At 30.4% G+C, this 24943-nt stretch overlaps 1 long non-coding RNA gene across 1 annotated transcript in view; it reads left to right on the top strand.

Moving 5' to 3' along the window:
• The window catches only part of LOC139907698 (uncharacterized), a 37285-nt gene extending 28473 nt beyond the window's left edge, over nt 1-8812 (top strand). The window contains exons 2-4 of the long non-coding RNA XR_011784432.1: nt 4905-5371; nt 5885-6546; nt 8734-8812. This is a non-coding gene — a long non-coding RNA (uncharacterized lncRNA). The remainder of the gene's footprint in view (nt 1-4904; nt 5372-5884; nt 6547-8733) is intronic.
• Nucleotides 8813-24943: the final 16131 nt, after the last annotated feature.

Below are 24943 nucleotides of genomic sequence, written 5' to 3'. Positions count from 1 at the left end.
AGCTATGATGAGTAAAAATCTTTGTATCACTCAAAAAAACTGTAAAAGACTACTATAGACACTCCTTCGTTATTAGAAGCAGATTTTATGACTGTCTGAAAAATGTCTAAATCCTCTTTAATGTCAATGAGAAAAGAAAAGTATATATATGGAGGGAATTTTGATATACGTCAAATTTTGGGCATATTAAAAAAAGTTAGCCGTAAATGAACATGGTAACCCAGACAATTGAAAAAATGTTTTGGAGGAGAGCATATGTCATGACGTCCCTCTAGATCAGGCACATGCAGTTCTGGGAGAAGGGAATTAAAATAAACAAGGATATAGGCAATAATTATTCCAATGTCGATCCTCAACTCTCCTCTGAGCCCAACAAGGACTTACCATTATAACTCCACAACAAATCCTTAAGATTACTCTCCGTCATTTATGAGCACACAAAAATGTTCAATCTGGTTAGGAATATGAACGATATGTTGTATATAAATAGAAAAAAAAGTTAAATCCTCAGGAATTAAATAATAATGAAAACTGCGTAGAAAAAGAAAATTCACTCTTGAGTTTGCCAAATCCAGCAATAAAAAAAAATGGGCGAGCTAAAAATATACTAGATTTTCATCACTAGACACATATCTGCCGATAAAGATCACATTAAAAACTATAGTGGTTCTTATTTACTTATATGTTAAAATTTTCAAAATAGGGATAAATAACTTCCAAGTTCACTATATATACTTTTTTCAATATCTACTTATGAGGGTTTGGATAATTTTCACATCCCTACCACATATTTAAAAATTCTTAAATTTCAAACTCGAAAAATGGAAAATATGTGAATTTTGCATCGAATTGAGTTCGTGTTGGCTAACACGAACTCAAATAACCCTAGTTCCTCGGAATGAAACACAATTTCTTTGTAGAAATATGTGGTTTTTGTAAATATTAAATTTGACTAACAAATCAAAATTGAAGTAAATAATTTCTTTTGATGTGCTCAGTGATTCCTTTATCAATTATTTGAATATGCAAAGTCTAATGCATATGCTCCGGTAAAATTGTTTCGCATGGTTGTGAAGATGATGGCTTTTCTTGAATACCCACAAATAATGATAATCATTTTTTTTTTAAATATTGTATATATCAAACATTTGAGAAACTCTATTTTTTTTTTTTTTTTTTTTTGAGTTGGTTCATTAAATTTTTCTGTTGTTGTATATTTTGTGTGTCTATGGAGACTTCAAAACCCAAACAAACAAACACACCCAGTCAATCAATAATAAGCCCACCCTCTTTGGGATTTTAATCCACATCAAAAGTACTATAATGTTTTTAAAGGATATGGAGAGAGACGTCAATATTTGCTTGCTCAAAATAAATGTATTTTCACATGTTTCTTGTTTCCTTTGAATATGTTAGTATTTTGTCACATGTCTGTCTATATTTGTTGACAAACTCAATAATTATTCGTAAGTTGATGTAAACTACATATATGTCCATACAAGATTTGTATACTGTTTTAGTGAGGTTTAAGTAATTAATTATTAGTCAAATATAAGGAAATCCTGGAAAAATATTATTTTTATTTTCTTGGAATATTAGCTGACGGAAAATTGTCGGATATATGTATATTAATAGCGGGCATGGAGATTGAATGTAAAATAAGTCCTGTTCAGGCTTTCCGTTCGTTTTCAAGCACCTGAACGTGTGTGTGTATGTGTGTTGGGGAGGGGGGGGGGATTCAAAAATTAAGGGTAAAATTTTTGAACTGTTTTCTCCAAATAAATATCTTTTCCCCGAGGACCAAAGATAAAATTAATGGGCGAATTGACCACTTCGTGATTATTTTTGGTCCAAATTTATTTGGATAAGAGAATATTATTTGTTTAAGTGTATCTTAATTTACATTAAGAAGATATGGGTGTCTTTCATTGCTGGTGTCAAAAGTGGCTTCTCCACCCTCACAAGGCTCTTTCCATCCACTTTTGATAGCTCTCTGGATAGTCTGGTGTGAACCTCTTGAGATCTTATGCATAAGCCCTCATGGACTTGAGGAGATTGCCCTGGGCTGTTTTCTTTAACTCCTCCGGGTCCACTTTTGCTTCATTGACAGAGCTATTTTTCCTCTCAAACGTTTTGGACTTGCTGACGGCGTAGACAGTGGTCCTGGAGAGACCCAACTTCTCGGAGTTCGTGAATGGAAATTCGTTAATCACGTTCAAGTATCATTTTCTCGACTTGTACGTAATCTAAAGACCTTAGGTTTGTTTTGGTTTGGATATTATTGTTTATGCTTTAATATATCGAAAAACGAACGAATTCCAATCCATCAACTTTATTTAATAATTGAATTAGTAAGTGTCCGGATTTCAATGAACAGCCCGGTATATGATTAAATTAGGAAAAGGAGGGAATGGAAAATAAATTTTTGTTCAATTTTTGTAGCCAGGATACGTTTAATACACTGAGTACTTAGAGTTAGATGAATTAATTAATGTATCTGTTATGACATCTTATGACTTCTTCAAAAGTATGCGATAAAAAGTTTGCCTCCCTGGTTATTACATTTCACATTACTTAAAAAACCCAAGATAAGATTAATTCATTAAAAAGGTTTTTCAAGTTTATCGTCCATAAAAATCGCTCTCTGTGTTTAAAATGGTCATCTTGCTAACCCAGGATCAAATTCATGTTTTCGTACTTTATGTCTCAGATATTTTTTTATTCAACTAAATTTGTCAATCTTGAGTCAGCCTTATTGGTCAAATTAACCTTTACCTACAACGTGAAAAACAACATGAATGAGCAAAAATGTTCTTTAATTATTACTAATAATAGGACAATTAAAAAAAAAAATACCAAATCCTATGCAATTCTAGTAAAAATTCCCCATACCGATTCCGATATCGTCTCTTTATTAAAAAATACAATTATGCTATCAGAGGCGTCCCCAGGATTATATATATATAGATTATTATTTTTTTTTTTTTGGGTCGGGGGGATTTTAAAAAAACCTCATTAATTTTATTTTTAAATTAAATTTTTTGAATAAAAAATAATATAGACAATGTGATAAATCAATTTTTTCAAAAATTCACAATTATTGACATATAATTAATTTTAATTTTTTTTTTTTTTTTAATCCATGGCTATTCTCAAAATCCACATTTGTTAACAAAAAAAATCCTTCATTCAGGGGAGAGGGGGGCTATCTTTTTTTTTTTTTATTAAATATTATTTTCCTTATGTCAATCCTGATTCCATAAAAATACCCGATTCTACGATTCTGATTAATTGTCGTATCACTAGTTATTACAACTACAAATTGACCAAGCAGATTCCAGGCCTAATAAAAGTTATGTCACTGAAAAGCGATCAATAAATATTTAGTTTTTTTCATTTATGTACTTTATGTTTAGGATGTTGGCAAACGAAACAAACCAATTGTGACAAAACAAAACAAACGCTTTCAGGTATACGGATGCATCTAATCATTTTTAAAATATCAGATGGAATAATATTTTTTTTAATTATATAGGATCATAAAATAGACTTACATCAGCCCATGTCAAGTTATTGCATCTTTATTTTCATAATTTAATATTTCATTAGGGGCGTCTGCTGGGTTATAATTTCAGGGAAGGATGGGTTTTTAGAATAATTTTGAAAAATAAAAAAAATCAGAAATGAAAGAATTTCATGAAAAAATTACAAATTTTAAAACTATTCAAAAATCCATGGCTTTTCTCATAAATCAAATTCTATTAACAAAATACTAAATTTTTTGGAATTTTTTTTTCAAAATCCAAAGCTAATCACAGAAAAATAAATTTTTCAAAAATGAAATTTTTAATATTTAATTTTCACAAAATATTCACAGCTATTCACGGAAAGTTAAATTTTTTGGGATAAAATTTCAAGTATTAAATTAAAAAAAATTAAGTATTAAATTTTCTAGTAAAAAGCAAACATTCCTTAATTTAAGGGGCTACACCCCCTCAAGCCGGCCTCTGATTGTCTTATTTCCATATTGAGATAAACTATTAACTATTATAATGGAAATAATTTTTCTCTAATTATTACACTTTTCTCGTCCTAAATAGATAAAAAAACAAATTGTACAAATGTAGCCATTATGAGGGATATTTAAATTACATCTAACTTTTTATCATAGCCATCAAGTAGAATTGCATGCCTAGGTTTAGTCTTTTTTATTCTAAAAGCCGTTTGAGGGAGTAACATCAAGATTTATGGGAAATTGATACATTTTATTTAATGAGAATATCAGCTTTTAGCCCCAAAATAGCTTACCTTCAATTATGATCTAATTTATGACGTCAGTGAAAACGCTATTTAATAACTTACAACACAATCTTCAAAAAGGGGAAAAAATAGTTACGTCACGAGGAAGAATGATTAAATTGACGCCAATTGTAGTACCTCAAAATAAAAAAGTGACATCTTGCAAGTAAAAACTATTTTCGTAGCTTTTTGAATGGATAAAATTTGACGGCCTATTTTTTTTTTTTTTTTTAAACAAGTAAATGGTAATAAGCAATCTATGAATGAAAAATATAGCAAAATATCTTCACCAGAAAAGAGATGTTATTTAAATATCAATGGGGAAGTATCTTATTTATTATACATAGTATTAAAATAATTTATGTGTTTGATGTACACCCGGCTCAGAAAAACAATGATAAAAACGCATTTATTTCAAAGCAGAGACAGATAAAGACTTTAGACATAAAATAAAAGTTGTTTAGAATTATAAGTTACGTTGATACGGCCATTTTTTATTCTGATCAGACCAAATTACAGGACTCTGAAAGGCAAGTTTGATTTTTTGCTAATAGGTTCATTATTTTCATAAAAAAAACTGTTACCCTTGTCTCCATTTTTTTAAGGTATGGGTTGTCAATTCAAAAATGCACCCAAAAATTAGAAATCCTCCCCAAAAAATGAATAATTTTGACAACAAAACGTATCATAAATACGAATTATAAAGGAAATTAGGAAGAGGATGAGCAATTTAATCTTAGTAAGTGTCTTCAATCTTCATTATGGTTGAAGAAGGAACATGGGAAGTTAGAAATGGAAATGACAATAAATAAAAAAGGTTATGCCCGGCTCAGGTTCAGCAGTTCTATCGGTCCTGGTCTCGGTTTCTTCATTTCGTAGTTTCGGTCTCAGTTCAGCTTTATCGGGCTCAGTTCTTTTTTATACAAGCTCATGTTGGTAACAGACACTTAAAACAAGAGGCGTCGCTAGAAAGTTCGGACGCAAGAAATGATATTTGATACAAACAGAGCCGCAGCTACCTTATACGCCGAAGTGTAGAGCCCATGTTCAAAGAGGGAGCCAGAAAATTAAGGTAGCTTTAAACAATATTTTTCAAAGTGGGAGGCGTGAGGGGAGTCTAAGGGGTGGTGTTGCAGGAAGATGGAGGAGAATGGAAGATTGCTTTCAGTCTACACATACATAGTACACATATCTTGTATAAAGGGGGGTCTCACCTAAAAATGTATTAGCGTAGGGGGACTTGGCATGGTAAAGTTTGGGAAACTCTGGCTTCAGAAATATTATATTTATCATATTATAGGGGCCTAACAAGCTAAGTAGCAGACCTGGATCCATAATCTAACCCACCCCTTCCCTCTTTTATTTACACCTTCTGGTGCCTATAACTACTTTTCCAGATCCATAAGAATCCTTTAGCTATTTGCAACTCAGATACAACTGTATCACCCCAGCGACGTAAAAAATCTTTGCAAATCGTTGAAATTGCAAACACAAAAAAACAAAACCTCATCAAATTAACTTGTTGACTAAAGATAATATATTTTTTTATAATATATATTGTATTTTCTTTATATATTCTATATAGGAACAAAATCACAAGAACTGAGACTGATAACACAAATCATTATTTTCACATGGTCAATTATATATCGCATTTTCAAGAGTGTCATCAAAGGTTTATATTTACATCAAATGGAAAGAAACAACATAAAATATTGTATACAAGGAGGTTTTGTGATATAAATTTACTTATTATTTAATTATGGTTTATAATCAATCGTTTTAGTTCAGAATTTTAACAAGCTAAACATACATAAAATCTTTTTAATTTTTTATTGGGTATCTTTAAGATAAAGTGTTCGTGTACACGTATTAAATATAAGATTTATTATGTGTGTAAGAATATTTTTTTGGTTTCTTGGCCTCCAAAATGTTTATCTATATTTTAATTAAATATTAAGGACCAACTCGAAGATTTACATTATTTTATCCACATTTTCGATGATTGTCCTACAAGAGCGTCCCTCATCTTCAACGTCCATATTACCACAACGGAATCGTTGGAACCACCGCTTTGCTGTTGCATTCGACACTGTATTTGGTCCATGAACAGCACATTATTTTTGGCGGCCTGCTCCTTCTTTTCACCTTGGTAGTAGTGGTCCCTGAAGAAGGTTTCCAATTTTCTCTTTTTTACTTCGATTTTGAAACGCTGTAACAACAACTGGTTTCACTAAACACAAAACTGTAAATCAACTTTTTGTAAGTGTATGCTTAACCTTTAAGCATACTTTATGATTTTTATGCAATGCATTAATCGTGAGATATAGCTCACTAAAGACATCTACCGAAAAACGCTCAGAACTTTTTACTTAACCTAATAATCGAAGACGTTGGAACTTCAATTGTTGGAAAGTCATTTTGTTTATGAGTTCATTTGAATTTGTTGTTTTGCCTACAAGTATTCTAGACGTATACAGGAATACAGAAATAAAATGAAATTTAAAACGAACAAGGAATAGAGTACATGGGATTTTCTTTGTCTTTGTAGTTGTAAGTTACGTATTACATATACAGGGAGGTCTGCGAGACTATAATGGGGGTGGGGGCCTTGGTTTTTGGATTTTTTTGAAAAAAACTCCAAAAAATAAAATATTGGGCTAGAAAATTCAAAAATCCAGTTATTCAAAAAAAAAAAAATACGAAAAAAATTCAAAAACCCACAGCTTTTTACAAAAATTTCAAAGATTACAATTTTTGCAAATAATTTTCAATATTATATTTTTTGGAAAGAAAAATTGAAGAATTTTTTTTTTTTTCGAAATTTGGATATTTAGGCGGTGGGGGGACTACGGCCCTCCAGCCTACAGTCTGTTAGCACTCCTGATATAATTATGTATTGAAATTCTAAAGTTGTAGTTTTCAATTTTATAAACATATGTAGAGGAGACAACCTTTTAAATTATTTATAGCTGTTAGACAACTTTCATCGGTCAATAATCCTAGTACCGAATTTTTTAATGAGAAGAACCATGATTTTCTCGATTTTTTGGTACGGTGGTCTCATTGAAATGATGAAACTGACAGATAATCTATCTACATTGAGGATTAGGTATAATAATTACGAAATATAACTTAAAAGGGTATCAATAGGTTATAAACTCATGGATCGCGGTGCATATTTTTATATGACATTCTTAATTTTTATAGATAATTATAAGTACTGTCTGTGTATGTACATATGTATGCATATATATACCTGAATCAAAGTTTATATGTCTGAATCCACAGTATATAGTACCCCCCTGAGATTATATATTATAATGCATAATAAAATAAATTTAATATTCATATAATTACAATATTTTCACTGCACTAATGTTATTTTAAATGTATAAGGTTCTCCTGTTTATAGCAGTAATTCATTTTCTCTTTCAAAATCATATAGCAGGTAGGCGATACTAACAAAAATCTTAATTCAGTAGTAGCATATGTCTGCAACCCGCTTTCTCCTCGTGCTTTACCAAGAAACCATCTCTATGTAAAATGTGCCAGCCATCTTATATTTACAAAAATAAACTTTTGAATCTTCGTCTTCCTCCTCCATTTTTTCTGCCTAGCAACATTTTTGTTCTAACTCTACTATTAAAAATTAGAAGGGGAGGAGAGATCCATTAGAAAGTTAATTCGTCTTAGATTACTGCTATTCAAATGAAAACTTATGATAATTTAATCTGTTCAATGAAGCCAAGTAGTGACATTGTAAAACTAATTTAATATATTATTATTGGTAATATTTTGAAGTACCTATGGCCCATAAGCATTCTATTAAAGCATTGGATATTACGCAGGAAATTAATTTATTTGGAGGTAAAGTTGTTTAGTAGTTGGTGCATGTATTAAGGGACCACCTTCACTTTAGGCAATTTAGGAGTAGATTAGTTTATTGACATCGTTATTGACGTCCGTGGAACGGACAGGTTCATACTAGTCTACTTACGAACAAAAAACAAAACAACATATTTTCATTAAAAAAAGTTTAATTTAGTTAGTAATTAATTTTTCAAATATTATCGAATTGATTATTATTCTTATGTAGCTTTTTTGATATTCCAAAAATGGCTGATATACTTTAAAAGCTTAGGATCTACTGATTTGGGGCTTTAAAATTAATTTCCAAAAAATTCCAGTTGTAAGAGTATAATTATATATCAAATGTCCAAATAATATCAAACATATTATTAATTAAAAAATTGACCATTACGATATTATAATAACCTTTAAAAAGGTAGTATTACAAAGTGTCGATTGCAAAAAAGGTCAAAAAGACGTTTTTAGGAATACATTTGTAAATAAACCTTAAAAATAACATATACACAAATAATAGTAACTTGATCATTATTAAAATAAGTTTTCTCTTTTAATTCTTGATAGATAATGAAAAGTTCTAAACAATTGACGTAGTAACATTTTCAAAATCAAAATAAGAAATTGAATTCTTCTTTTGTTTTGGCTTTTACAGAAAGGACCATTCGTCAAATACAAAATAGACTCATAGTGGGGAAAAACATCAAGATCTGAATCAAAGAATTGGATGCATTACAGGATGGTCCATTGAAATCTGGACACTCACTACGTATTCAATAATTAATTAAGGTAGTTGGACGTCTCCAAGACCCCCGTCTACTCCTTCAGTGAGTCCAAAATGTTGGAGAGGAAGAGGGACTCTAAAATGACAAACTGGACCCGGAGGAGTTAAAGAAAACAGTCTAAGCCAAGAGCCCTCAATTGCATGAGGGCTCACGCAAGAAATCTCAAGGTTTTCACACCAGACTGTCAAGAGAGCTATCTAAAAGGTAGATGGACAGAGCCTAGTGAGGGTGGAGAGGCCACTTTTGAGACCATCAATGAAAGAATTAAAGAACCCATTCTTCTCTATTGTAAAACTTTTATTAATTATTCTTTTTAATTCTTTTTTGACACTTTTGGTCCCACTAAAGCCCTGATTCCTACATTTTTGACTACAACTTTTGGTTGCCAGCCCTTCCGCCACCACCTGGCAGCCATCATTGTCGCTAAGGGTGGCGTCATTAATAATTAAGAGAGCTCAGACACACGTCTATTTACAGTTTTAATTATGTTTAAATTCTATTTTGAATTAATAAATTAAATCGTTTTGAATTTTAAAATTAAATCGTTTTGAATTTTAAAATTAAAAGATTTCTGATTTTAATAGATCACACGGTAGAATAAATAAAATCTATTACACACTGTTTTTGATTTCATTTTATACATTTCTGGAAAATATTGAAACGTACACAGAGAGCGACAACATAACTTCCTGTTTCCAAAAGGCAATAAAACAAGTTTTACAAATAAAAAAAAGTTTTATAATTATTTCATAACGTTAGTACCCATCAGAAGCTTTATTTTACGAAGCTTTGAAAATATTATCTTCCCGATTGGCCATACACCGAACTTTGGTATTTTAATGGATTTGTGTTTTTTCTGTTTCTCTTTAAATAACTTTTAATTAAGAGGTGATAGTTATTAGGGTCGTTCCTTTTTTAACTTTTTTTCGAATTACGCTTATGGGTAATGCGAAAATTTGTGAAACGGTATGAAAATCACTTTTTTATAACATAATTATGATTTAAAATGGGCTACCCAAGTCCATTAAGGCTAGCTTCGCCAACGATTCCACAGCATGTGGGGCACGTTGTCCGGATCCAATCCTTGTCGACAATGAGGTGTCTGACGAGATTATTATTAGAGTGGGGGCAATTGTCCCTTTATCCCTATGGTTCTGGTGGCACTATGTATGAGATAGGGTACTCCATCAAGATATTTATATATATGTATAGGCAAGAAAATATATTTTTTCAGTAGTTTATCCATGGAGTATATGATTTATAGTTGTTAATACTTGTACCTTTTACAATACAGGTACATAATTTCACATTTCCTAAGAAATCAATCAATAAATTCAATATATTATCATACTAATCTTGGACTTTTGCCAGGCTTCTATATCTACTTACGGGATTGACTCCTCGTAACCTAGGACTTTTTTATTCGTTCCTGAGAATTAAAATGTTCTATAAGTAAGTAACTTATCAAAACTTAGGCATGCAGCAAATAGCTTGACCTTTACTGACTGATACTATATGTATACATACAATGTTACATAAGGATAGTAAATCATTGGGCTTGGGAGTGTAGGGTTGACATACACCATAATAAAGTTGTTAAAATAAAAGAGTTAATTAGAACGAAAAAATTCGACGTATAAAAATATATACAAGATGGAATCACGATCCAAATCAATACGTTTGAAATATAAATAAATTACATGGTTTTAGAGACATGTTTTTCTCCTGTTTTTTGTTTTTTTGTGTGTATTATTTCTATCGCTGTGTTGTTATGATAAAAGGTGGTATGTTGAAAATTTTATACCTACTTAATGTTGTAATATTCAAAGGATTAAAAGTGTTCAGCTTCTATAGGTTTTTTTTACAGACAAAAATAAGATTTTTTTTGAATGATAAGATACTTTAAAAAATATTTAATAATTTACTTACTAGTAAGGATTAGTGTGTTGAACCCGGATCTTTTTGCGCCATTTGGTTACAAATAAATTTTCCTGTAGAAGACGTAGCCTCCTAATTTCTGAGCTAAAACAAAGCAAGAATGAAAGTTGTATTTTATAACATCATGAAATTTTTGAGTTAGACCCCTACCCCAATACCAAAATCCTGCAGACCCTCATATGTATTGTTGTGTCATTCCTTATTTAGAACCGAGGACTGCCGTCCAGTCCAGTGCACTTATCGGTCCTTAAAGAAAGTAAAATCAATCCCTTGTGACGTCAATGAGGGTGTTTTTTTCTTTGTTAATTATTCTGTTATATAATAGTATAAATTATATAACTAAGTAACAATATAACATGTTCGTATTGTAATTAAAAAATTATATTTTTTTGGCAAGATTTGTGCAATAATCTTAATACATATTTTATATATCTTATTTGGCTTTCAAAGCCATTTATATTTTATTGAAAACTTCCATGGACCGGTCCCAATGACGGACTGTCCTAAGGACCGATAGGACTGGTCCTAAGACTGGACTTGGACCGAATAAATAATGACCGATACAACATTACGCATATATTCAAGTAGAGTTGACATGTAAAACGGTTGGTGTGCGTGCTCTTTCTTCTTTTTCGTTAATTGTTTAAATGCCCGTTACGATGTTAAATTCTTCCTCGGAAGTAAGCATTCTCACAGGCGTTACTTTATATAAAATTTAATAAAATGAATGTGACTTTAGATGAGGGATAGCAACGAACTAAAGTACTCCAATGCTCATCAAATTAAATTATAAATTAAAAGTTGCTATTATTATTATTTCATTCTTGAGGAGAGAATGCCTTCTTATTGAGTGAGCACTACATTTGAGTGTACTCATGAAAAACGGATGGTAAGACCAAGGATTGAGTGGGATGTTGACTTATATATTAGTAATAACTCCGGGCAATTCCGGGGGAGTAGTCTCCACCGTATCGTTCGTATCTCCTTAAATAAGTTGAATTATGACATCCATGTTTCCTTGAAGTGGTCCAATCGCTCCCGTCTGCCAATGTATCTACTGGATCTTCGTTTTTGGTAGCAATTTGTCGATGGGGTTATATTAGTGGTGTTCACGAAGTTTCCCTTAAAAGCTACATTTAAACATGTGTAGTAGAAATACAAGGCTAGACCATCATATAATCGGGCTTGCTAAAATGTTCAATTTGATGTATCGTACGGTCTGCTAGGCAATACAATATATACAGATTTTGACGTCATAGAGAATAACCCTGGTACTCTAATAGTAACAGTCAAGGAGGGCGATATTGCTACTCATGCTAACAGTTATTATCTATGACGTTATTCAGGCTTGTGAACGGAATGCTAAATTGAACGGTGTTCCATGGAACGTGTGTTCAATGAACGGAACGGATTTTTTGTTAACGCTGAATCATAAAAATGAGATTTTAGCGTTTTGTTCCAATAGGGGATAGTAATTTCGGAAGGGGTGAAGTTGTCTTCGGGATAAGTATCCTAGAAACACGACTATGCCAATTCAGGGGCAATTTTTGAAATTGGGGAAGTTCCTAAAGCCTCCACACCTGCAGACTCCCCTGATATAAAGATTTTTGTAAATGTGAATTAACCACTCTAAAAAGTGCATAACTATTATTTATGTCCCTTTTACACAGTGATAATTTAATTTGTCTTGTATTCAATGAAAACATTCTCACGCTCTTTGTTTTTTTAATTTTTCCCTGTATTTATTCGTATGGATTTAAAGTACTTCTCATTGAGTTGATATTTGAGTTAAATTATACATTTGTTTAACGTTACTGGTTGCAATCAAGGTTATAAATAGTATTTCTATTAATCTTGGCTACAATATATTTTTTCAATGTCGCATACATGTGGGGGTTTAGTTTAAAAAAATACTATTTATTTTTATGAAAAATAAACGAATCATATATAAAAAGGTTCAATCATTTATGTTTATAAAATGACAGGCAATATTTCAAAGAGATATTACGGTCAATTAAAGGCATTGAATTCAAATTTCTAGGATGAAAGAAATACCCGAGAGTGTTAACTATAGTTTTAACACTCCGTTTTACCTATCTGACTTAATTTGGTACAATATTGTCTTAGAAATATAATTTCTAATTCTATAAATGTGGCGGTTAATTTTGGTCTACTTTAAGTGCAATTACGATTAATCAGAATAATTTGTTCATTGAAATTAACTATAATTTGTTGGAGAATGTTTTTTATTTTCTATTTTTAGAAAAATTATTCTAGCTTCCCTTTAAGTTGACGTACTACAAATATGCAAAATATGTTGGTCATAAGTTATATATTTAAAATAAATTTAATAGATTTAAAAAATTAATTATGACTTAATTCATCTATGTTTACATATGGGATTAAGAGAAGATCGATATGATGTAATCACAACGGACATAGCTATTTTACTTCAGTGAAAATAAAATATTGTAATTTTTAGTCGGGTATTAGTGTTTTGAAGTTGAGTTTGATTCATTTTTTTTTATGATTCCCATAGACATTTTAGAAGAAAAAAAAACCTTTAATGCACCAGACATACATGAATGCTTTCTCGTTTTTCTACATTTAATTTAATTTAGTAATCTCATTTGGAGAATCTGACTTTTTTATTTAGAAGAAAACCAAACTGTAGAGCTTCATTTAACGAGTGCGCTATTGTATGTATGTATACTGTGCAAGCCTGGTACTACCTTATAATTGGAAGATGGAACGGAACAAAAAAAGAAAAATTGAACGGAACGCCAAAATAGCGGAACACTTACGAGCCTGAGTCTTCATTATTAAAAAGTGTGGGGGAAGTAAAACATCATTCGGACAAGCATTTTATTTCTATACATATCGTATTTAAAGAATTTTCTCCGGAATAATTGACCTTAAATGCGTGCTTATACCAGGAACTCGCGAGGCTTGACTTTACCGTATAATGTTTTAATTGTGACCGGTAATTTCATTCCATGTCTTTTAATTTTTAGTAATTTCATTCCCAGTTAATTCATTCCCGCTTTGAAGAGGTATAGTCAATGACATCATACGGTTAATGTTTCTACACTAGATAGTAGTTTTTGTGTAGGGCTGTAGAGTGAGGGCTCGATAGTAGGCATTCGGCACTGGAGAGGAGTGATGACTAGTGATGGATGGGAGACGGATATGAATCAGTTATGGTGTTTATGGATTAAAAATCACGTCATGATAATAAATCTTTAAATGTGGGAGAGTAAGTGCTCCTGAAGAAGGGAGTCAGGGGCCCGAGCAAACTTGTTTATTGTTTACATATATTTGAATTGTGAATAGAGGAAGGGAAGATGATGAAACTAATAATGGTCGATGGATGAGCAGGAGGGAGTAGTGATAGATGATGAACAAGAAGATGAGTAATGACGGGATTTACTTCTATTTCCCAAGGTATAAATAATATCCATGGATCGGGATTCCCTCCTTACTCACTATTAAAGATTTATCATGACGTCATTTTTTTAGGAGAAGAAGAGCGCTCCATACTTATATATGTTCGTACAAAAAAGAACTCGATTCATATCAGTCTATTTAAATGTACATTATATTTTATCAGAGGATACTGTGAAAAGAGGGAGAACCAGAGAATTTAAAAAAATCAGGAATGATTAAATTTTTTTCTGAAATTGAGAAAAGTACGCGAATCAAATTATGTCATAAAACAAATGACATTATATTCCAAACTATTTATTGAACACAACAGATACGTCACACCCCACAATGTCTATATATGCCATTTTTGTCAGCTGTTGAACGTTGATCTACTAAATAAAAATTGTATATTATTAAGGAGTGAATAGTTCCCTACTATTAAGAATGTAAATAATAATTATTAATCCCACAGTTGAGTGAGTGACGTAATTAGCTAGCATCTACCCACTAATGTCTTCGTTTTCTTTTTTAAAGTAAGATCAAAATATGTAGTAAAGATTGCTAAATGATGTACTATCTCCAAATTTAATAAGGACATTTTTAGAGATCCAATAAAGATGGTATTCCTTGTTAGTAGTTGATCTTCCTGATCTTGGATCTTATTAATATCTTAACTGTTGATTTGTTGAATTCGAATGATTTCTCACTGAATTGGGAACATATCCCTACAATCAAATTTAAAAAAACCTGCGTCTGTTGGAAAAAGATACAATGAATGGGGCATGAAAGTTGTTTACTTATTTTTAGTTTGTTTACATAACCGAGTATAGTGGCGCCGTCTTGCGTTTAATATTGTTTATTATGAGGTTTTTTATGTATTTGTTTATAAATATGGCTTAGTACATCTGGACCACCTTGCAGGTATTAAATTTTTTATAGTTTACTCATCTCCTATTACCTTATCAATATTTACGTGTCTATTTTCTTTCTCATTTAGGAGGAAAGGTTGAGAGATACAATGAAGATATCCATGATTTGTTACAAATCATAGAGATAAAATACGTAAAGGGATGATGTGAAGAAATAATTGAACCCGTCAAAAAAGAAAGAAATAGTTGACCAAAACATTCGAATTGCAATAATAAAGGCGGGGTACCACATTTATCTTGAGTGTACACATTAAATGGATATATGTATATTATTAACTCTTGTTAAATGATTAAGGAAAGTTTTTTTGTCAGAACAATTCCTCTCCCGATATCATTTATAAATATACGAGGTGTGTTCAAAAACTAAGGTGACTTTTCAAATTTAGCAGTTAATGTAAATTTGGTATGCTCTATTTTTTTATATTAGAACACTTGCTTAAAACATATATTCACTGTTTCAGCTATATAATATGTTTAGTTTGTTTGAAAGGGACATAATAGTTATAAGTATTTTGCGCGTTCGGAAACTTTTTGCTATTAAAAAACATGAATCAAAGAATTTATATCAAATTTTGTTTAAAAATAAAATTTAGTGCTTCAAAAACTTAAAATATTGACAGTGGTATACGGTAAAAATGTTCTAATTGAAAAAAATAAATTATAAGTGTTACAAACACTTCCAAGATGGCCGGGGAGATGCCAATGACAAATGAAGTTTTAATCACGTTTTTTTTGGGTTTTTTTCATTTCTGTGACGTATTGAATCATGATTTCTTACTAAATATATAGTCATACGGTCAATGAAAAGATTTATTTTGAAGCTATGCGCTGCTTGCGGGAAGGAATACAAAAAACGTCCGGAATTGTGGGAAAACAATTCATGGCTTTTACATTACTATAATGCTCCTGCTCACTCATCTTTGTTTGTGACATATTTTTTGGGCTAAAGCATGCCTCAGCCACAATATTCACCAGATTTGTCCCCTTGTGACTTTTTCTGGTTCTTAAAACTAAAGAGACCTAAGAAAAAACGGAGATTTGCAACGATTGTGGAGATAAAAACTGTATCCCTGGAAGAGTTGTAGACGACTCTGAAAAGTGTTTATCAAAAGTGCTTTGAGGATTGGAAAAGGCATTGACACAAGTGCATTGGACACCTTGCTTTTTGAACACACCTCGCATGTGTATTGTATATATACACTTAGATGTGTACACGCATGAAAGATGGGGTCATCTGCCATTAGGTATGTTCACAACATTTTTATAAATGTTTATTGTAATATAATAATTTATTTACCTATCAGACATCCCTAAATTAATATAATTGAAGTATTTTTAAACAGATCATTTTTTGAAGTATATTAATATTTATTCCAATTTTCAAATTTAAGAATCAATAATGGTTTATTCTTAAATGGAATAAGATTTGTGAGTAGTCTCCGAACTTTGATTTTTTAATTCCTAAATCATAAAATTTTGAAATTGATTAATCTCCCGAATCAAGCCTATACATTTAGACTAACTAAATCTTAGACATGATCATTAATAAATTGAAAGACCTTAATTATTTTTTCTGAAAACCGATATTTTTTATAGCGGCTATACTAGTACTATAAAATTGTTGGAGTTTATAGCAGGAAATACCATGTTTTCGATTGTTTTGATCAACTTTATTTTTTCAACCGTCTGCTGTCGTTTTCTTTGCTATTCCTCAATATCAACCCTCTATGTATTTTATCTTTATGGGTAAGATACATAGACTAGAGTGATGATGCTGAGCAATGGTGTGGCACACTTTTTGAAGCCATGCAGCTAACGAGAAAAAAGTAGTTAGAAGACTATGAGAATATGATAATTCAAATATTATCCTTTGCTTAATTTACCTTATATCAAATGAATTATATATTTAACTTATGATAGATATTAGCTTTATTTGATCTTTTATTTAAATGGATATTTCATCCAATCCAATATAGACTGTAGCGTTTGAAGGTTATGGGCAACTATTATTTTTTTTTTTCGAATCCCTCAACTTCTTCATTACATCATAACTCCGTTTTTTTCATCTGTATGTTACTAATTCACGTGATTACTTTTAAAGATAATACAAAATATGTATTTAAGAATACCTTTATATGGACCCATCTCTCTTTAAAATCTATACATTGAGCATTTGAGCAGTTATAAAAATAATCTTAATAAACTTCACGCTAATGTTTCCATGATTTGATTTTGATGAGCTGGAAAAAAATTCACATCCCGACATTGTCTGTGAATCAAATGATGTTTCACTCTTTTTATTGATGCAAATTCAAGCATGAACCAAGATGAACATTTACATATAAGTACAAGACTGGTTCATTCTAAAATATTGGAAATGTTCATTTTGATACAAAATAAGTTATAAAGTTTGAGCCATATTGATCAATGTTTTAGAGGCTACACAGGGGAAAACAATTTCACCATTTTTTTGGAAAAAATAGAGTTATGGTCTTAAAAACAGTCAATGTAAACAAAATGATTAGTGTACTTATTATAAATGTCTTTTTTAAATGGAACAAGAGTTTTTTAAAAGTTTTTATATAGTTTTTTTCCTAAAATGATTATTTTCTATAAACTATTACAAATAAAATACCGCTGTACCGCGAATAGCACCAACTGTTTTTTTTTTTGTTCTTTATGTGTAACTAGTAAAATTTTTCCTCATAGATTTTTATCTCCTTGGCAATCAAAACCGTGAATATATGACGGTAGGACACGACAATTTCTATTGTTTTATCCACATTTTTGACAGTTGGCCTTTCAGAGTGTGGTACATCTTTGCCATCAAAATTACTGAAATGGAATCGATTAAACTAAAATCCTGCTTGATTGACTACTATAGTATCAGGACCATCAACACTATTAAAATTTTCATTCACCTGGTTTCAATTTTCACCCCTATCGAAGAAAAACTGTCAAATATTTGCGTATTTTCTCTTTGCTGCGGTTCAATTTTGAATCACGGTCAAACAATGCTGAGTAAAACAATCACAAAACTGTTTTAAAAGTTTTTTTATGTACGATGTCTATCTTTCTAAAGATTTTAATGCACTTATACAATGCAAGATACGAATATTGAGAAAATAGTGGATTTATTTTTTTGACTCCTAGTTAGGATTAAAGAAACTATAAACGCAATAAAAAATGTGTGAGAGATACAGCATATAATATTTGTGTAGTATATGCTGTAGCCACATATACCTACTTTAAACTTCAGGCATTTCATCTCCTTGAAAGAGGTTGTGATAAAACTTCAAGAGTTAAAATGACGTAGTTAGTAACTAAGTTTAGCTGTTGTAGTTACAATAAAAGAATAATAAGGACCAATCCTAGGACTTGAAAAAATAAATCAGGACTGGACATATAGGACTGTTTTTTTTAATATATATAATTTATCACTATGTATATACGTATAATATTAGATCTAAACTTACTTTGAAAAGCTTTTTTCAAAAATATATTTATTTTATTCTTTAGTCCAAAAGGATCCTTTTTAGAGTATGTCCACCCAAAACTTCGAGAAAACCTTTTGGGAAACCCACTACTATGTATGTTCGGCTAGTTTTTTTTTTTAAACAATGGAATGTGTCTCTTTTGAAGAAGAAAAAGAGTCAATTTACTCAAATTGCCTTCCCCGTCTCTAAAAAATATAAAAGATTGCTTAAATATAACTTCCTTATTTGCCTGCACATAGTCTAACATTGCAAAAAAAACTAATGAAGTATAATTTACATTAGCCGTTTGTTACCATAACTTTTGATCATTGTATGTATATATTTTGAAACAAGATATATGTACCTATCTACATCGCTATCTACATTTAAATAGTACCCATGCACCAAGATGACTGATAAAGGTAGTAAAGCCAATTTCCTTGAAATGTGATGTTCTAATACCCCTATATACGTATAGTCATATCATAATCTCACATATCATTTTATAATAAATGCACTATACATTAGTGTTGTGTCGACTCGGATCAAAGGATGAGTCGACTTTTAAACTCGAAATAACCCGACTCAATTTCACATTGTAAAGGGCTCCCTTGATTTTTATTACTAAACCTTAACAAATGTTTGAGTTGTGAGGTACTGGGGCCTAGCTTTTTATGGACTCTCAACCTCGATTGACTAAAGGGAAGGAAACATTTGATCTGATTAATCGTCCTATCACTATTATTTATGTTTTGAGCTTGTTGTGATTTTGTACAAATTGTACCTTGTATTAGCAAACTGTACAAGGTACAACCAAAAAATGAGATGAGTGATTTTTAAATAAAAGATTGAAAGTACTTGGGATGGTGAAAATGCAATAATGAAATATTCCATGTAGGATTGCAATAACAAAGCTGTTAGTTTTGAGTACTTTAGTAGAAATTTATTAAATATAAATATTCTATAGCACAGTATCAAGTTCAAATGCTCACAGTTATATTACTCATAAATACATAATAACCATGTATTTTTAATAGATCGAAATAAAATTATAGTATCATCTAATATTTGGTAAATCCATGTTATGATTTAAAAATGCATTTGAAGACAAATAGATTGAAACTTGCAAAATGAGTTTATACAAGTTGCAACTTGTACACAATATTTTTTTGTTGTTGCCTACTTTTAATTATTATTGAGAGAATAATTGTTAATTATGATTTACATTGAATTGATAATATTATTAATGACTGAGTATGAAATGACACAAATTCTAAACAAAGGTCCTTGATTAATATAAATTAATATAAAAATAGTTATTCTATGCAGTACCATTTTTTAGTTTTGAATACGTAGAGTCAACTGTTTTAAATCACACAAACGTCAAATAATGAAAATAGCTGAAGGAAAATGCATTGAATCTTTTTTTTTAGTTCAAAAAATGGATTGTGCATATTCAAAATGTGATTTTTCAATTAATTCTAACTTATAATCTAGCTACATATTTCTATTCTCTGAGGAGACAGGCTAGACATATTATACTGCGGATTTTGTTACAAATAGCTCAATCTCACAGTTACTAAAAATGTTGCTCTATAGTTCTCAAAAAGTGAAAAGTGTAACTACTCAATTTTTTATCTTTCTTTCTATCATATTCTAATTTATCAACTTGGTTCGATGCAAGTTTATTGAACAGCACTACTCCAAAGGAACTATGTTTGTGCTATCTAATTTTTTTTTTTTTTTTTAAATTCTTACAGAGTAAAAAGGGAAGAAAGTTGCAATTAATTAAATTGAATAATTTGCGAAAAAATATATATAAATTAAAAATTGGAGATAATTTTTACATTAAAATGTCAATTGATTTGAATTATAAGGCTATTTGTACGTATAAAAGTGGTTAAATTGAACTATGTTAAGTCCCGTGGTAGTTATTATCTAACTTAAAAACCACATGATAACATGACTATAATACATATGGACAAGATTATTAAGAAACTTGAAAGAGTGGAAAAAGAGGGACATGAAGAACTTGTACCAAGATTACGATCATTTAATAATAATCCTTATCTTGATTTCATATCAGCTGTAGACAGATGATTTATGGAATGAATCTTTTTATTTTATTTGTCTTTTGTCAAACAGGAAGATTTTCATGGTTTATATAGCATTCACCTAGCAACATCTGAGGTGAAATCATGCAATAAAAGTACCCTCAAGCAATCTATATTTTTGAATGAGGCCTATTCCAACTTATGACGTTCTTCCACATATAAGTAGAGGAATCATATATGCCACTAGGGGGTGTGTGTATGACATTTTGAGAACAATGGACCTAGGGTTACCAACAACACACTTGGCCGGGAAATGGATTTTTTTAAAGATTCTGACGAGATACTTTTGTATGAATTCAATGCTACCACATATATTAGACGAATCAATTGAATCATTTCTTAATTTTATACTCCCCACTATCCTCTGGGTTCGCTCAAAAATGCAGAAGGAGAATCAATGGTATCTCGTCACCAAATTTGACATGTTTGTAACGAAAAAACTACTTTTGGACATAAAAAAAGAACAAAAGGTTGTTGCGTGTGCTTTTTCTTTTTTGTTCATTATTTATAAAGTATTTGTTGTGTTAACTTATCCTTCTGAAGTAAGCATTCTTGCCTATCGTAGGTGTCCATTTAAAAAAAATGCATAATAAAATTAATATTTATGAATTTATAAATAATTACGATATTTTCCCTATTTTTCCAAACAAATATGGCAACTCTCCTCATGAGACGGGTTGCGTTTTATTCCTTTACAAAATTGATTTGGATGCACGGATGTAACTCTGTTGATTTGTTCTATTTTCCTATATCTAAATGGATGTTTTTCTTTAAAAAATTTTTTAGACGTTTTATATTTACTGTTTGTTTGTTGCTCCCTCTATGAGAAAGAAGAAGTATCTTTTTTCATACACAATTATAGAACACCTCATACTAGATGAATGATAAGTCATTTATTCTAATCAAGACCATCGCTAGGATCTTTCTTTTGAAGCACTAGAAACTTTTACAATTTTTAGTAAGTACCTTTTTTTTTTTTTTTTAAATGAAATGGTCTTTTTTTTTTAAAGAAAGACATTACATAACTAAAATACTTCAAACATCAAATTTAGACTCACATCTTAAAATATTTATATATATGCTCTTTTTTGTAAAAGAATTTGCCATGTATTGCAATTATAAATTAATTATTTATTCACAAAGTGACTAAACTTTTCCTTAATTATTCGACAGATAAGAAAATTACTCAGTGGCCATGACGTTTGAAGGTCATGTATAAGATTTATACAACGCTTCATACCAAAATTCCTACCCAAAAAAATCTAGCTACTTAATGAAAAAAAATATCGCCCATATTCTGTCAAATCTAGTCAAAATCGGCTAATTTGCCAATACCGATGAGGACAAACAATGGTGGCCCGGCTTAAACAAAACAGAAAACAAAGATGTTCTATACTGGCTGAGACGTTTCGTTGAGTGACTTAGGAACTATTACATTTAGGTTCATAGTATGAATTTATACAACTGTCTTAATATATTTTTCAACCTGTTTTACATTACTGTTGAACAACACATTCGGCTCAAAATCACAAATTACGATCCCATAGGAACCACTGATCTAAAAAATATGGTATTCTATACATTTTTAGATATGAGGTACTTTAAAATTCATATTTGTATCTTTATCCTTGGAATTTAAATATAAACGGCGAGCCAAAAAACCGTAAAAATATTTTTTTTTTTGGCATACATTTTTTTTATCTAATTGCATTTTATATTAAAGTTGTGACGAAATATGAGTACAAAATTTGAGGCTTATAGGTTGACTTTTTCTTAAAAAATATATCATTTTAATAGAAGGAGTTGCTGGAATATGTAAAATATTTTATTCTAGGATAGTAAATTTTTCATAGGGCTAGTAAGAAAAAACAATCCTATTTCCGAATTTATTATAGATAACTATGAGAGTTTTTCAGCATTATAAATAATGTCCTAATAGATATTTAACATCGTACATAAGTAATAACAAATAGAAAAATAATTTGGTAATTTTGTACAATTATTATTTTATTATCAGAATAATTAACAACTATAAATTTATAGATTAATAATTTGCCTATATTTTCAATGGTTCTAGAAATACGCCTTCTACATGGAACCCACTCTGACACCGACTGCATACGTGTATGCTGATACTATTATAGTAAATAAATTGATAGTAAATATTAATTCGATAAAAAAAATCAAATAACTTTTTTCGAAATCATAGAAACACGGAAAATCCCTCAATATACGTTTGTATTTATGCTCAAGTAATACGCAAAACATATGAACGTATTTATTCGGAGGCAAATATCTTCATTCTTATTACATTCTTCCTGATTACATCTCGTCTGATATCCCAAAATAGACTATCCAGGTACGGGGCTTTTCTCTCTGTTCCCCCAATAGGCTACAACTCAATGAAATGGAATGTCGATTACAATGGATATCTGCGACCAAATTATCATGTTCATATTACTAGAAATAAAATTATATAATTACCTTCGGCTTTTAAAAATGGTTGATGCAGGGGCGTACGCAGGGTTATATGCATATATTATTATTATTATTTTTTGAAGGGGGGATCTCACAAGGGATTTTCCTTTTTTGTAATGTATTTTGTTATACATTTTTAGAATAAATTATAAAACTAAATAAATATGTTTGTGTTTAATTACATATTATGGAAGAATTTAATATTTTTTTTCAAGGTATGTGCAATGCTCATTATAGGTTGATAAAAAGGTAATTTCTTATTTTTCTCTTTATTTAAATGCTTTATAAGAAGTTTTACAATCATCATCCAATTTAAAAGAAATATGCCCGTTCTGTTCGTAGTAGTATATACTCACAGCTTTACAACACCTTATCGTGTGATCCGATGTGGCCAATGATGAACAAAATTTGATTAGTTCAAAATAGAGGCGGGAAATACGGAATTACTTTTTCCTCAATCTAATCATATCTCATATATCGTATTTGGCTTAATAATGAATGAATTTATGAAAAAAGTTCTGGGACTGACAGTTAAGGACCAGTTTAAGAACTGCCAGTCTTAAGGACGACGGTTTCCCAGAACCAATATTCCTAAGGACCGATAGGACTGGACTGGACCGAATTAATAAGGACCGATACAACATTAGTTTGACGTGAAACGAAACACTGGCTTGATCTTAGTCAATAGTCTTTGATTGTGAGATAAAGTCCAGTCACAAGTTTTCAAAACATAAATTCAAGTTCAAGTCCTAATTACTATCGAATTCTGAGGTTATACTGCTGTACATTCAAACTCATGAAACTTCATTCAAAAGGAATGTGTTTACGAACCGTTTAAGGTCTACTAACCTTGCCAAGCTAATGGTCTTGACTTTGTATGGATTTATTTTTCTATTGAGTAATTGGTTGGAAGAGGAATTGCTTCCTAATTTGTTTTGTATCTTCTCGTTCAATCAGTATCCCCCATTTAAGAACAATAATAACAGACATAATATGTAGTTATAACAAGCAAACAAATCTCGCATTATGAAAAACACAAATGGTTCTTTAACTTCCTTTGATTCAAGAATCAATGAATCCCCCTGAGAATTGATCATAAAAAGAGAAACAAGTGAAGAGAATGCGCGTCTATAATTATTATCCCTGTTGATTAAAATGTATATATTTATATATTTTGTATCTAAATTATCCTAATAAATAGCTTTTAACTTCCATATAAATAATAATTAAAAAATCGTTAACTGATATTTGTTTTGTTTTTGAACAATAATCATGCGGTCATTTGAATGAAAAATAGTTATAAAGTACAAAGGGATTGATTATATTTTAACAAGAAAAAATGTGAAGAGTCAATGAAAGATTTCAAATGATTGAATAGGTCTGTTTGTTTATTTTTTTCAAATTTGGCTTCTCTAATTATATGTATAGTCTATACAAATTACAGAATAGACTTAATTTTATGAATGTACAAAAGGAAATATATAGATGAAATCAATAAAACAACTCCCTTTCATTATTTTAACTTCATTGTTACTTCTATGTACGTATGTAGGTATATCAACATTTCCTCTCTAGTATATTTACTCATAACCGGGGAAATATTTTGGGATGCCTTGTAAGCAACTTTGGAT

The sequence above is a fragment of the Lepeophtheirus salmonis genome, chromosome 2 (assembly GCF_016086655.4).
Source record: "Lepeophtheirus salmonis chromosome 2, UVic_Lsal_1.4, whole genome shotgun sequence".
Taxonomy (NCBI): Eukaryota; Metazoa; Arthropoda; class Copepoda; order Siphonostomatoida; family Caligidae; genus Lepeophtheirus; species Lepeophtheirus salmonis.
The sequence above is the reverse complement of the archived record's forward strand: the minus strand, read 5'-3'. Positions and strand labels throughout refer to the sequence as shown.